Genomic DNA, 12609 nt, shown 5'->3' on the forward strand with positions numbered 1-12609 from the left:
AACTGAGCTGAACTGAACTGAACTGAATGGCTAGTGATGTTAAGCAGCTTTTCATGTGCTTATTGGCTATTTACACATTTTCTTTGGAGAGATATCTATTCAGATTCTTTGGCTATTTTGAATTCAGTTGTTTGTCTTTTAAGTTGTAATAGTCCTTTGTATATTCTAGGTACAAGTTCCTTATCAAATATATGATTTTGCACATATTTTATCATTCTGTGGGTTCTTTCCACTTTCTTAATTGTGTCCTTTTGAAGCACAAAAGCTTTTAATTTTGAAGAAGTCCATTTAATTCAGTTTTTTTTTTGTTTATGTTTTATTGTCGTGTCTAAGAAATAATGGTCTAATCCAAAGTCACTAATATTTACACCTATGTTTTCTTTAAGGAGTTTTATAGTTTTAGCTCTTAGATTTTGATTGATTTGGAGTTAATTTTTCAATATGGAATGAGGAAGGAATTTATTCTTTTACATATGCATATTTGATTGTCCCAATGCCACACCCAGCGGAGAGACTATTTCTTCCTCATTGAATGGTCTTGGCCCCCCTGTCAAAAATCAAATGGCCCATGTATGAGTTTATATATGGGCAGTCAGTTCTATTCCGCTGGTCCATATGTCTCTTCATGTGTTAGCACTACACTGTTTTGATTACTGTAGCTCTGTAGTAAATGTTGAAATCAGGAAGTGTGAGTCCTTCAATTTGTTCTTTTCCAAGATTATTTTGGCTGTTTGGGGCCCCTTAAAATTTCCTATGAATTTAAGAATCAGCTTTCCTTTTCTACAAAAATGGCCATTGGAATTTTGAGAAGAATTCTTTCAGATCTATAGATTGCCTTAAGTAGTACTGATATCTTAATATTAAGTCTTCAGGTTCTTGAACACTGGATGTTTTCATGTTTATTAGGCTCTTTTAAAATTTCTTTCAGCAGCATTTTATAGTTTTCAGAGTATATGTTTCACACTTCAATTAAATTTATTGTGAAGTATTTTATTTTTTAATGCTATTGTTAGTGAAATCGTTTTCTTAATTTAATTAATTCAGATTGTTCATTGCAAGTGTAGAGAAATACAATTGACTTTATATATTGATCTCATATCCTGAAACCTTGCTGAACTGGTTATCAATTCTAATAGCTTTTTAGTGGATTTCTTGAGATTTTCTGTGTATTAATACAAGATCATGTCATCTGGAAACAGAGACAGTCTTACCGCTTCTTTTCCAGTTGGCTGCATTTTATCCCATTTTCTAATCTAATTTACTTGGCTAGAATCTTCAACATGATGTTGGATAGAAGTGCTGAGAGTGGACATCTTTACCTTATTCCTGGTAATAATTTTTTTAAAAATGAAATTCAATTTAGATGGCAAGTTTCTTGAAAGCATCTTAAGTGAAAAACAAACTCTTAGGGAAAGAAAAAAACACAAAAGCTTGATATTTTGTGAGTGAGTGAAGTGAGCAAAGTTGCTCAGTCATGTCGACTCTTTGTGACCCCAGGACTGTAGCCTACCAGGCTCCTCTGTCCATGGGATTTTCCAGGCAACAGTACTGGAGTGGATTGCCATTTCCTTCTCCAGGGGATCTTCCTGACTCAGGGATCGAACCTGGGTCTCCCTCATTGTTCAGTTCAGTTCAGTTGCGCAGTCATCTCTGACTCTTTGTGACCCCATGAATCGCAGCACGCCAGGCCTCCCTGTCTATCACCAACTCCCGGAGTTCACTCAGATTCATGTCCATCGAGTCAGTGATGCCATCCAGCCATCTCATCCTCTGTCGGCCCCTTCTCCTCCTGCCCCCAATTCCTCCCAGCATCAGAGTCTTTTCCAAGGAGTCAACTCTTCTCATGAGGTGGCCAAAGTGCTGGTAGACAGATGCTTTACCGTCTGAGCCACCAGGGAAGTCCATGATACTTTATAGCCATGCATATTCTACTCTGGAAGGTTTATCTGTCCTGAAATCTCTCCATTATGGTGCCTCATTGTTCAGTGACCTGGCAGAGACTGTATTACCCTGAAACAATGGAAACTGTGCTGCATGGCTTGGCCCAGAAGCCCCTCAAAGGAAGGACTTGTTACCCAGTTGCTGGGGAATGCAGTCACTCTACGGCCTCCAGCTATCAGTCCATTCAGGGATTATTTGGGTTGCCTTGCCCAAGATCACACCTCTTCCTGGGTGGTTTAAAGGCATGATCTTCTTGCCCCACTTTGGCCCAGCTCCTTCATTCTCTCTGATGCTCTTGGTAATTGCTCTCCTTTCTTCCCCAGTAGCATATTGAACACCTTCTGACCTGTGGGTGGGGGGGCTCATCTTTTGGTGTCATATCTTTTTGCCTTTTTATATAGCTCATGGGCTTCTCATGGCAAGAGTACTGGAGTGATTTTCCATTCCCTCCTCAAGTGTTTTAAAAAGCTAAAACATCACTTTGCTGACAAAGGTCCATATAGTCAAGACCTATGATCCTTCCAGCAATCATGTACGGATGTGAGAGTTGGACCATAAAGAAGGCTGAGCACCAAAGAATTGGTGCTTTTGAATTTTGGTGTTGGAGAAAACTCTTGACAGTTCCTTGGACAGCAAGAAGATCAAGTCAGCCAATCATAAAGGAAATCAACCCTGAATACTCATTGGAAAGACTGATGCTGAAACTGAAGCTCCAATACTTTGACCACCTGATGCAAAGAGCTGACTTATTGGAAAAGGTCCTGATGCCGGGAAAGACTGAAGGCAAAAGGAGAAGAGGAACACAGAGGATGAGATGGGTGGATGACATCACTGATTCAGTGAACATGAACTTGGGCAAACTCTGGGAGATGGTGAGGGACAGGGAGGCCTGGCATGCTGCAGCCCATGGTGTTGCAAAGAGTCAGACATACCTTAGTGACTGAATAGCAGCAACTTCTTGCCCCAACTCAGGACAATTCTGAAGATCATTCCAACTCTATAGCTCCTAGGAGGCTTGGCCAAGCCTGTTGTTGGACTTATATTGCACCTCAACTTCACTCTTCCTTCCTCTTCGGCTTCCTTCTTCTCCTTCCACTGGTGATGATCCCACCACCTCATGTGGCGCTGTGTGCTTGCACTCAGTCGTGTCCGACTCTTTGAGACCCTAAGGACCGTGGCCCACAGGGCTGCTCTGTCCATGTAATTTTCTGGGCAAGAACACTGGAGTAGGTTGCCATTCCCTTCTCCGGGGAATCTTCCCAACCCAGGAATTGAACCCGTGTCTTTTGCACCTTCTGCATTGGCAGGTGGATTCTTTAACACTAGTGCCACCCGGGAAGTCCTGGTGGTAAAGAATCTGCCTGCTAATGCCGGAGACATAAGAGACTCGGTTTTGATCCCTGTCAGGAAGATCCCCTGGAGTAAGAAATGGCAGCCCACTCCAGAATCCTCATCTGGAAAATTCCATGGACAGAGGAGCCTGGTGGGCTACTGTCCCTGGGGCCTCAGAGAGTCAGACACGACTGAGCAACTGAACACACACACACTTCTTGCTCCAACTCAGGACAATTCTGAAGATCATTCCAACTCTATAGCTCCTGGCAGGCTTGGCCAAGCCTGTTGTTAGGCTTATATTGCATCTCAACTTCTCTCTTCCTTCCTCTTCTTCTTCCTTCCTCTGTTCCACTGTTATTGATTCCAAGGGCACCCCTTCATAGACATCTGGCATGCTAAATTCCATATCAGAGTCTGTTTTCTGAGGAATCCCACCTATAGCACTCATGCCTGCCTGTTTCCATGCTGATGGGACACAGAGCTCAAGTATCTACATAGGGAACTGTGTCAAAAGAATAACATCTCTTGGGAGATTTAAATAATATTTTTTCCCATATGTAGGCCCTGGGTCCTTTCTTTTTTTGGGAACCAGTAATGACACTTTATGCATTCTTGGAGTAATTTTATATATGTATATAAATACATTATGTATTCCTGTGGTGACTTCTGTTGAGAACCAGATATATGATCTTCTCCAGGATGCTGACTAAGGAGTGATTCCCCTAGAAGTTGATCCTAGCCCATGCTGAGCTTCACTCCTAATTTTGTCCAGGTCAACATTTTTTTTTTAGTAACTCTGGCTAAAAAATGACTTCCCAGAGATATCAGGACCCAGTCCCAGGAACTATAAACATTATCCTCTAAGAAGTCTTTGCAGGTGTGATTAAATTAAGGGTTTTGGCATTATCTGATGATCCATGATTCTGGATTATCTAGTTAAAGTATTAATAGCTCAGTTGTGTCGGACTCTTTGCAACCATGTGGACTATAGCCCTCCAGGCTCCTCTGTCCATGGAATTCTCCAGGCAAGAATACTGGAGTGGGTTGCCATTTTATTCTCCAGGGGATGTTTCTGACCTGAGGATCAAACGTGGGTCTCCTGCATTGCAGGCAGATTCTTTACCATCTGAGTCACAAGGGGAACTCTGGATTATCTAGGTGGATCCCAAATCCAATCACAAGTATTATTAATATATAAGGGAAGGAGATTCAACACAGATGAAGAGAAGCTGATGTGATTATGGAGCAGAGATTGCAGTGATATGGCCACAAGTCAAGGGAGGCTAACAGCCACCAGAAGCTCAAGGAGGTAAGTCACAGATTCTACCCTAGAGACTTCGGATTGGGTTTGGGCCTTTGATTTCACTGGGTGTGTCCAAGTAAAACTGATTTTCAACTTTTGGCTTCTAGAACTAGGAAAGACTAAATTGCTGCTCTTTTAAGTCATCAAGTTTGTGGCACTTTGTTACAGTAGTTTCAGGAAACAAATCTAGTGGTCTTTACTTATGCTTTCCCCTCTGAAGTGTCTCTATACTCCTGAAGCAATACTGAAGACAAGGAGCATTCTACAAGTAAGATCTAAAAAGAGCTTGTGGAGAAGAGAGAACCCCACCATTTCCTGGTACAAGGTCCTTCAAGGCAGCTATGCAGAAGATGTGTGTGTACCACTTCTCGATGTTGGTACAGGTTGCAGCTAAAACCAGGGATAAAATAACAGGTCTGGAGGCTTGTCAGGTTGCAGTCTCCTTTTAAATCTTTCACAAATAACTTAAATGTTTCTCCTTATGATTGGGAGTTGAATTCACCAAGACAAAATGAACCAGGCCATGTGCATGCATGCGAGTGTGCTAAGTCGCTTCAGTTGTGTCCAACTCTTTGTGACCCTATGGACTATAGCTTGCCAGGCCCCTCTGTCCATGGGATTTTCCAGGCAAGATTACTGGAATACGTTGGCATGCCTTCTTCCAGGGAATCTTCCCAACCCAGGGATCTAACCCTGGTCTCTTATGTCTTCTGCCTTGGCAGGTGGGTTCTTTACTAACGTGCAACATCATCCTAATTCTTTCCTTTATTTGTGTGCATTTTGTCTCATTGTTACATTATTGTCATATACTAGGGACCCTGTTTCTAGGAAAACTGAGTGAAGTACGAATGGCTTGGATTTACGTAATCTTTACTTGGTCCAATCCAACTTGATCTTGGGGTTGATCTTGGGTCCCCTCATTATGGATGCACAAATACAAATGTTAGGCATTTCCTCCTCTTTTCTGTTTATTTTTTTCACCCAAATTGTTGGTGTCCTGTACACTTTTCCCTCAGTTTACTCTCTTAACTAATTTGATTTCTACTAAACTTGATAACTTTCTTCACTCTGGTGCAATAGATTTCTCATGGATCAGTACTGTTAACACATTTCATCAAAGACAGTGAGGGTTTGCTTTAAAAATTCATAGATGATAAAACCTGTAAGGCAGAACTTTCTAATTCAAGCATGGGGTGGCAGAGTCAGGATTTAGAAAGATTTATGATTGTTTGGAAAGAGATATCCCAAACCACCATACTGAAATGAAACAAAAGATAGAACTATAGAATCTTGCATTTAGTTTCAAAATGATCAATTGTATATGTGTAGGAAGGGTGAGACTTTATTTTCCAAATGAAAGTCATTTATATGAAACAGATCTGGAGGATTCAGTTGAGTCCAGTCTCAATATAAGCCAATTGTGTGATGTGCCTGCTAAAAATCTTGCACAGTTGTGGGCTGCATTAATAGGAGTATAGTGACAAGATTGAGGGAGGAGATTATGTTTTGGACTGGCCAGGTTGCTCGTGTTCTCTTCTGGAGTTGGATGGGTAGGATATATAAGGAGGGGTGGAGTTCAGAGGATAGAGGATTTGAAATATAGAGAGTGAGGGATCTGAGATGGTTCTGGAGAAGAACAGACCAAGGGCAGACAAATCACTATTTCAAGTTCCTGAGGGACCAACTGTGTGAAGGAGACACAGCTAAGGGCAGCCCTGCCCCAGGACTAGGGCTGGGCAGATCTCAGCCCAGAGAGGTGTCCGGCCAACGGAGGAGTTTCTCTGAGCTGTCTGGAGTCTCTGTCTTTGTGTAGGGGGAGAATGAACATCTGTCAGAAAAGCTCTGGAAAGAATGCATTTGGAAAGAGACTGGACCAGATGAGCTCTTTCCAGCATTGACGGTCCTTGCTTCTTTGAGGTCCACTCAGGTCTCACATGAACTGGGTAAGGGAAGCAGAGTGGTGATATGATTTCTGTTCTGGAGGTGAGAGTTGAAGCGACTTGAATTGCAGAGGAGTGACTGAGCTGGGACTGAACCTCAGGCTGACTGATTCCCAACCCACAGCTCTGTCCACAAGCCTGGGGTTTGCCCTAGAAGTATCATATGGAAAACTGATGGTTATGTACACCTGCTGTGAAAGTCTTAGTGAAGAACCAGGATCCTCTGCTGGGCCGGGCCTGGGGAAAGGAGAAGGTTGTCTTTCTCTGGGGAGGGAAGCTGCCACTTGCTCTGACTTTCTGAAATTCAGGTTTGCTCTGCCCACTCTCTGCCTCCACTTTCCTGACTGAATACATCTGGATGCACAGGAAGAACAGTGACTGATTTCATGTCACCCCTCTCAGGAAGGGGACACCACAGACGAGCCAGTGCAACTGGCCTGGACACTGAGTGGTTGCCACTGTGAGCTGTGTGTTATGCTGGGATTCATGACCTCCAGCGGAGAGGATTTCGATCAGGGGTCAGAGATGAGGCTTGACTACTTGGAGCTTTTTGTGTAGCAATCTTTTATTAAAGCATAAGAGACATAGAGAAAGCTTCTGACATAGACATCAGAAGGGGACAGAAGGAGTGCTTCCTTGCTAGTTTTTAGCAAGTGTTTTATGCCTTTTAGAAAGCTATTAATCAGAAGAGAGAGACACCTCAAGGCTGAGGGAGTTTCACCAGGCCCCTCTCCCACAATATTCATTTTTGAGATAGGATGGCATAAGGTATATCATCCCCTGGCCATTAAAACAATTGACATGAATACTGGTTTGATCCATTATCAGCCTAAGGTTTGAGAAAAGAAAAAAAGGTTAGTCTTAGGCAGAACTGGTCAACAGAGAAGGGAAAAAAACTGTCGGCCACTTGTATTCTATTTCCTCCGGCTGCTTGGGGACCTCTGGGCTTCCTACCTGTCACCCTCTCAACAGTTCCTTTTCGCCCAAATTGAGGGGCATATCCCAGCCTTCTTTGTGTTTTTCTGACATGGTGAGGCAGCAGATCTGACTCAAATGCATTTTTTCTCATCTGGTTGTCTTCTGGCAGAAATCACCTCTTGCCCGGTTGCAAAAACTTTGGCAGACTGTGGCAGACTGGGAACGTGAGGTTGCAGGTAGGAGACACTAGAGGCAGGGTGATGGTTAGGTGGCATTGGGGATGGCTGTTGGGATAGGGTGGGTTGGTGGGGTTAGGAAGAAGTGGATTTGAAATATTTAAGATGTGTTATCTGGCTGCTTCCAGGTAACTTCCTAGTGACTCAAAGGACTGAGTGATTATGAATTGACAAGGAAGGGATCTCCTTCACAGCCTTATCATAGTGAACGAGGCTTGTATAACTCAATAAAGCTATGAGCTATGCCATGCAGAGCCACCCAAGACAGACGGTTCATAGTGCAGAGTTCTGACAAAATGTGGTTCACTGGAGAAGGCATGGCAAACCACTCCAGTATTCCTGCCATGAGAAGCCCATGAAGAGTATCCGTTCAGTTCAGTCGCTCAGTCGTGTCCAATTCTTTGTGACCCCATGAATCACAGCATGCCAGGCCTCCCTGTCCATCACCAACTCACGGAGTTCACTCAGACTCACGTCCATCGAGTCAGTGATAACATCCAGCCATCCCATCCTCTGTCATCCCCTTCTCCTTCTGCCCCCAGTCCTTCCCAGCATCAGAGCCTTTTCCAGTGAGTCAACTCTTTGCACGAGGTGGCCAAAGTACTGGAGTTTCAGCGTTAGCATCATTCCTTCCAAAGAAATCCCAGGGCTGATCTCCTTCAGAATGGACTGGGTGGATCTCCTTGCAGTCCAAGGGACTCTCAAGAGTCTTCTCCAACACCACAGTTCAAAAGCATCAATTCTTCGGCTCTCAGCCTTCTTCACAGCCTTCTTCACAGCCCAACTCTTACATCCATACATGACCACAGGAAAAAATATAGCCTTGACTAGATGGACCTCTGTTGGCAAAGTAATGTCTCTGCTTTTGAATATGCTATCTAGGTTGGTCATAACTTTTCTTCCAAGGAGTAAGCATCTTTTAGTTTCATGGCTGCAGTCACCATGTGCAGTGATTTTGGAGCCCCCCAAAATAAAGTCTGACTCTGTTTCCCCATCTATTTCCCATGAAGTGATGTGACTGGATGCCATGATCTTCGTTTTCTGAATGTTGAGCTTTAAGCCAACTTTTTCACTCTCCACTTTCAGTTTCATCAAGAGGCTTTTAAGTTCCTCTTCACTTTCTGCCATAAGGGTGGTGTCATCTGCATATCTGAGGTTATTGATATTTCTCCCAGCAATCCTGATTCCAGCTTGTGTTTCTTCCAGCCCAGCGTTTCTCATGATGTACTCTGCATATAAGTTAAATAAGCAAGGTGACAGTATACAGCCTTGAGGTACTCCTTTTCCTATTTGGAACCAGTCTGTTGTTCCATGTCCAGTTCTAACTGTTGCGTCCTGACCTGCACACAGATTTTTCAAGAGGCAGGTCAGGTGGTCTGGTATTCCCATCTCTTTCAGAATTTTCCACAGTTTATTGTGATCCACACAGTCAAAGGCTTTGGCATAGTCAAGAAAGCAGAAATAGATGTTTTTCTGGAACTCTCTTGCTTTTTCCATCATCCAGTGGGTGTTGGCAATTTGATCCCTGGTTCCTCTGCCTTTTCTAAAACCAGCTTGAACATCAGGAAGTTCATGGTTCACATATTGCTGAAGCCTGGTTTGGAGAATTTTGAGCATTACTTTACTAGCATGTGAGATGAGTGCAATTGTGTGGTAGTTGGATCATTTTTTGGCATTGCCTTTCTTTGGGATTGGAATGAAAACTGACCTTTTCCAGTCCTGTGGCCACTGCTGAGTTTTTCAAATTTGCTGGCATATTGAGTGCAGCACTTTCACAGCATCATCTTTCAGGATTTGAAATAGCTCCACTGGAATTCCATCACCTCCACTAGCTTTGTTCGTAGTGATGCTTTCTAAGGCCCACTTGACTTCACATTCCAGGATGTCTGGCTCTAGATTAGTAGTCACACCATCATGATAAAAAGAGATTAAAAAAGCAAAAAGATATGACATCAAAAGATGAGGCCCCCGGGTCAGAAAGTGTCCAGTATGCTACTGGGGAAGAGTGGAGGGCAATTACTAATAGCTCCAGAAAGAATGAAGAAGCTGGGCCAAAGCGGAAAGGATGCTCAGTTGTGGATGTGTCTGGTGGTGAAAGTGAAGCCTAATGCTGTAAAGAACAGTATTGCATAAAACTTGGAATGTTAGGTCCATGAATCAAGGGGAATTGCACATGGTCAAGGAGGAAATGGCAAGAGTGAACACTGACATCTTAGCAGTCAGTGAACTAAAATGGATGGGAATGGGCGAATTTAATTCAGATGACCGTTATATCTACTACTATGGGCAAGAATGCCCTAGAAGAGAGGGAGTAGCCCTCATAGTCAACAAGAGAGTCCAAAATGCAGTTGTTGGGTACAATCTCAAAAACGACAGAATGATCTCGGTTCATTTCCAAGGCAAGTTATTCAACATCATAGTAATCCAAGTCTATGCCCTAACCACTGATGCCAAAGAAGCTGAAGTTGAATGGTTCTATGAAGACTTATAAGATGTTCTAGAACTAATACTGAAACAGATGTCCTTTTCATTATAGGGCATGGGAGTGCAAAAGTAAGAAGTCAAGAGATACCTGAAGTAACAGGCAAGTTTGGAGTACAAAACGAACAAGGCAAAGGCTAACAGAGTTTTGTCAAGAGAACACACTGATCAGCAAACACCCTTTTCTAACAACACAAGAGATGACTCTACACATGGATATCACCAGATGGTCAATACCAAAATCAGATTAATTACATTCTTTGCGACAGAAGATGGAGAAGCTCTATACAGCCAGAAAAAGCAAGACCTGGAGTAGACTGTGGCTCAGATCATGTATTTCTTATTGCAAAATTCAGGCTTAAATTGAAGAAAGCAGGAAAATTCAGGTATGACCTAATGCCATAGGAAGCATTACTACAAACAAGGCTAGTGGAGGTGACAGAATTCCAGTTGACCTATTTAATATCCTAAAAAGTATGCTGTTAAAGCACTGCACTCAATATTTCAGCAAATCTGGAAAACTCAGCAGTGGCCACAGGACTAGAAAAGGTCAGTTTTCTTTCCAATCCCAAAGAAGGGCAATGCCAAAGAATGTTCAAACTACTATACAATTGTGCTCATTTCATATGCTAATAAGGTTATAATCAAAATCCTTTAAGCTAGGCTTCAGCAGTACATGAACTGAGAACCTCCAGACGTACAAGCTGGGTTTAGAAAAAACAGAGGAACCAGAGATCAAATTGCCAATGTTCACCGGATCATAGAGAAAGCAAAGGGATTCCAGGAAAACATATTTCTGCTTCATTGACTACACTAAAGTCTTTGACTGTGTGGATCACAGCGAACTGTGGAAAATTGTTAGACAGATGGGAATACCAGATCATCTTGCCTGTCTCCCGAGAAACCTGTATGCAGATCAAGAAGCAACAGTTAGAACCTTACATAGAACAAGACTGGTTCCAAATTGGGAAAGGAATATGATGAGGCTGTATATTGTCACCCTGTTTATTTAACTTGTATGCAGAGTACATCATGCAAAATGCCAGGCTGGATGATTCACAGTCTGGAATCAGGATTGCTGGGAGAAACAGCAACAGCCTCAGACATGCAGATGATACTGTTCTAATGGCAGAAAGTGAAGAGGAACTGAAGAGACTCTTGATGAGGTTGAAAGAGGAGTGTGAAAAAGCTGGCTCAAAACTCAACATTCAAAAAACCAAGATCCTGACATCTAGTCCCATCACTTCATGACAAATAGATGGGGAAAAAGTGGAAGCAGCAACAGATTTTATTTTCTTGGGCTCCAAAATCACTGTGGATGGTGACTGCAGCCATGAAATTAAAAGACGCTTGTTTCTTGGAAGGAAAGCTATGATAAACATAGTCTAGGCATTAAAAGCAAAAGACATCACTTTGCCAATAAAGGTCTATGTAGTCAAAGCTGTGATTTTTTTCAGTAGTCATGTATGGATGTGAGAGTTGGACCATAAAGAAGGCTAAGCACAGAAGAATTGATGCCTTTGGATTGTGGTGCTAGAGAAGACTCTTGAGAGTCCCTTGGACAGCAAGTAGATCAAATTAGTCAATCCTAAAGGAAATCAACCCTGAATGTTCATTGGAAGTACTGATGCTGAAGGTGAAGATCCAATACATTGGCCACCTGATGTAAAGAAGTGATTCATTGATTGGAAAAGACCCTGATGCTGCAAAAGATTGAAGGCAAAAGGAGAAGAGGGTGGCAGAGGATGAGATGGTTAGATAGTATCACTAATTCAATGGACATGAATCTGAGCAAACTCAGCTAGTGAAGAACAGGGAAGCCTGGCGTGCTGAAGTCCACAGGGTCTCAAAGAGTCGGACACGACTTAGCAACCGAGCAACAACAAGGGAGGGATGTTGGACCAGGCTGGTTGACTTGATGATGACTACATCCCTGACTCATCAGCCCCTGATGTCTCTGCCTCCATGTCCCTTCGTTTTCTCTTGCAGGTGGGTGTCCTTCATGGGAGAGGACTTTTGTGGCCTTTGCTGTGCAAGGACCAGCTGGCTGAGAGTTGACCTTCCTGTTGAGAGCATGCACATTAACCCAGGTCTTAGCCCTGTGCCTGGCAACATGCAGAGGCCATGAGGTCGCGTCCTTGGCATCCCTTTTCTTCCTCTGCTCCTTTGACCGCAAGCATGTATTTCACATCTGACTCTGAGCCCCAGCAGAACCCATCCACCTCTTCCATAAGATGGCTAAGGGTTGTCAGTAGGCTGCAAATGAGCAGCCTCGATTGCTCAGGAAAAGATATTACAATTTTATCTCCTTGTACTGTTCAATAAAACATTAGTATCTCAGCATTTTTATTTAACAATAGGCAACCTTAGGCCAGTAATTATGCAACAATTATAATCATAAAAACTGTCCCCTGCTGCTCACCTAGGAACATGAATATATTAAACCAAGACTAAC

The sequence above is a fragment of the Ovis aries genome, chromosome 14, assembly GCF_016772045.2.
Source record: "Ovis aries strain OAR_USU_Benz2616 breed Rambouillet chromosome 14, ARS-UI_Ramb_v3.0, whole genome shotgun sequence".
Classification (NCBI taxonomy): domain Eukaryota; kingdom Metazoa; phylum Chordata; class Mammalia; order Artiodactyla; family Bovidae; genus Ovis; species Ovis aries.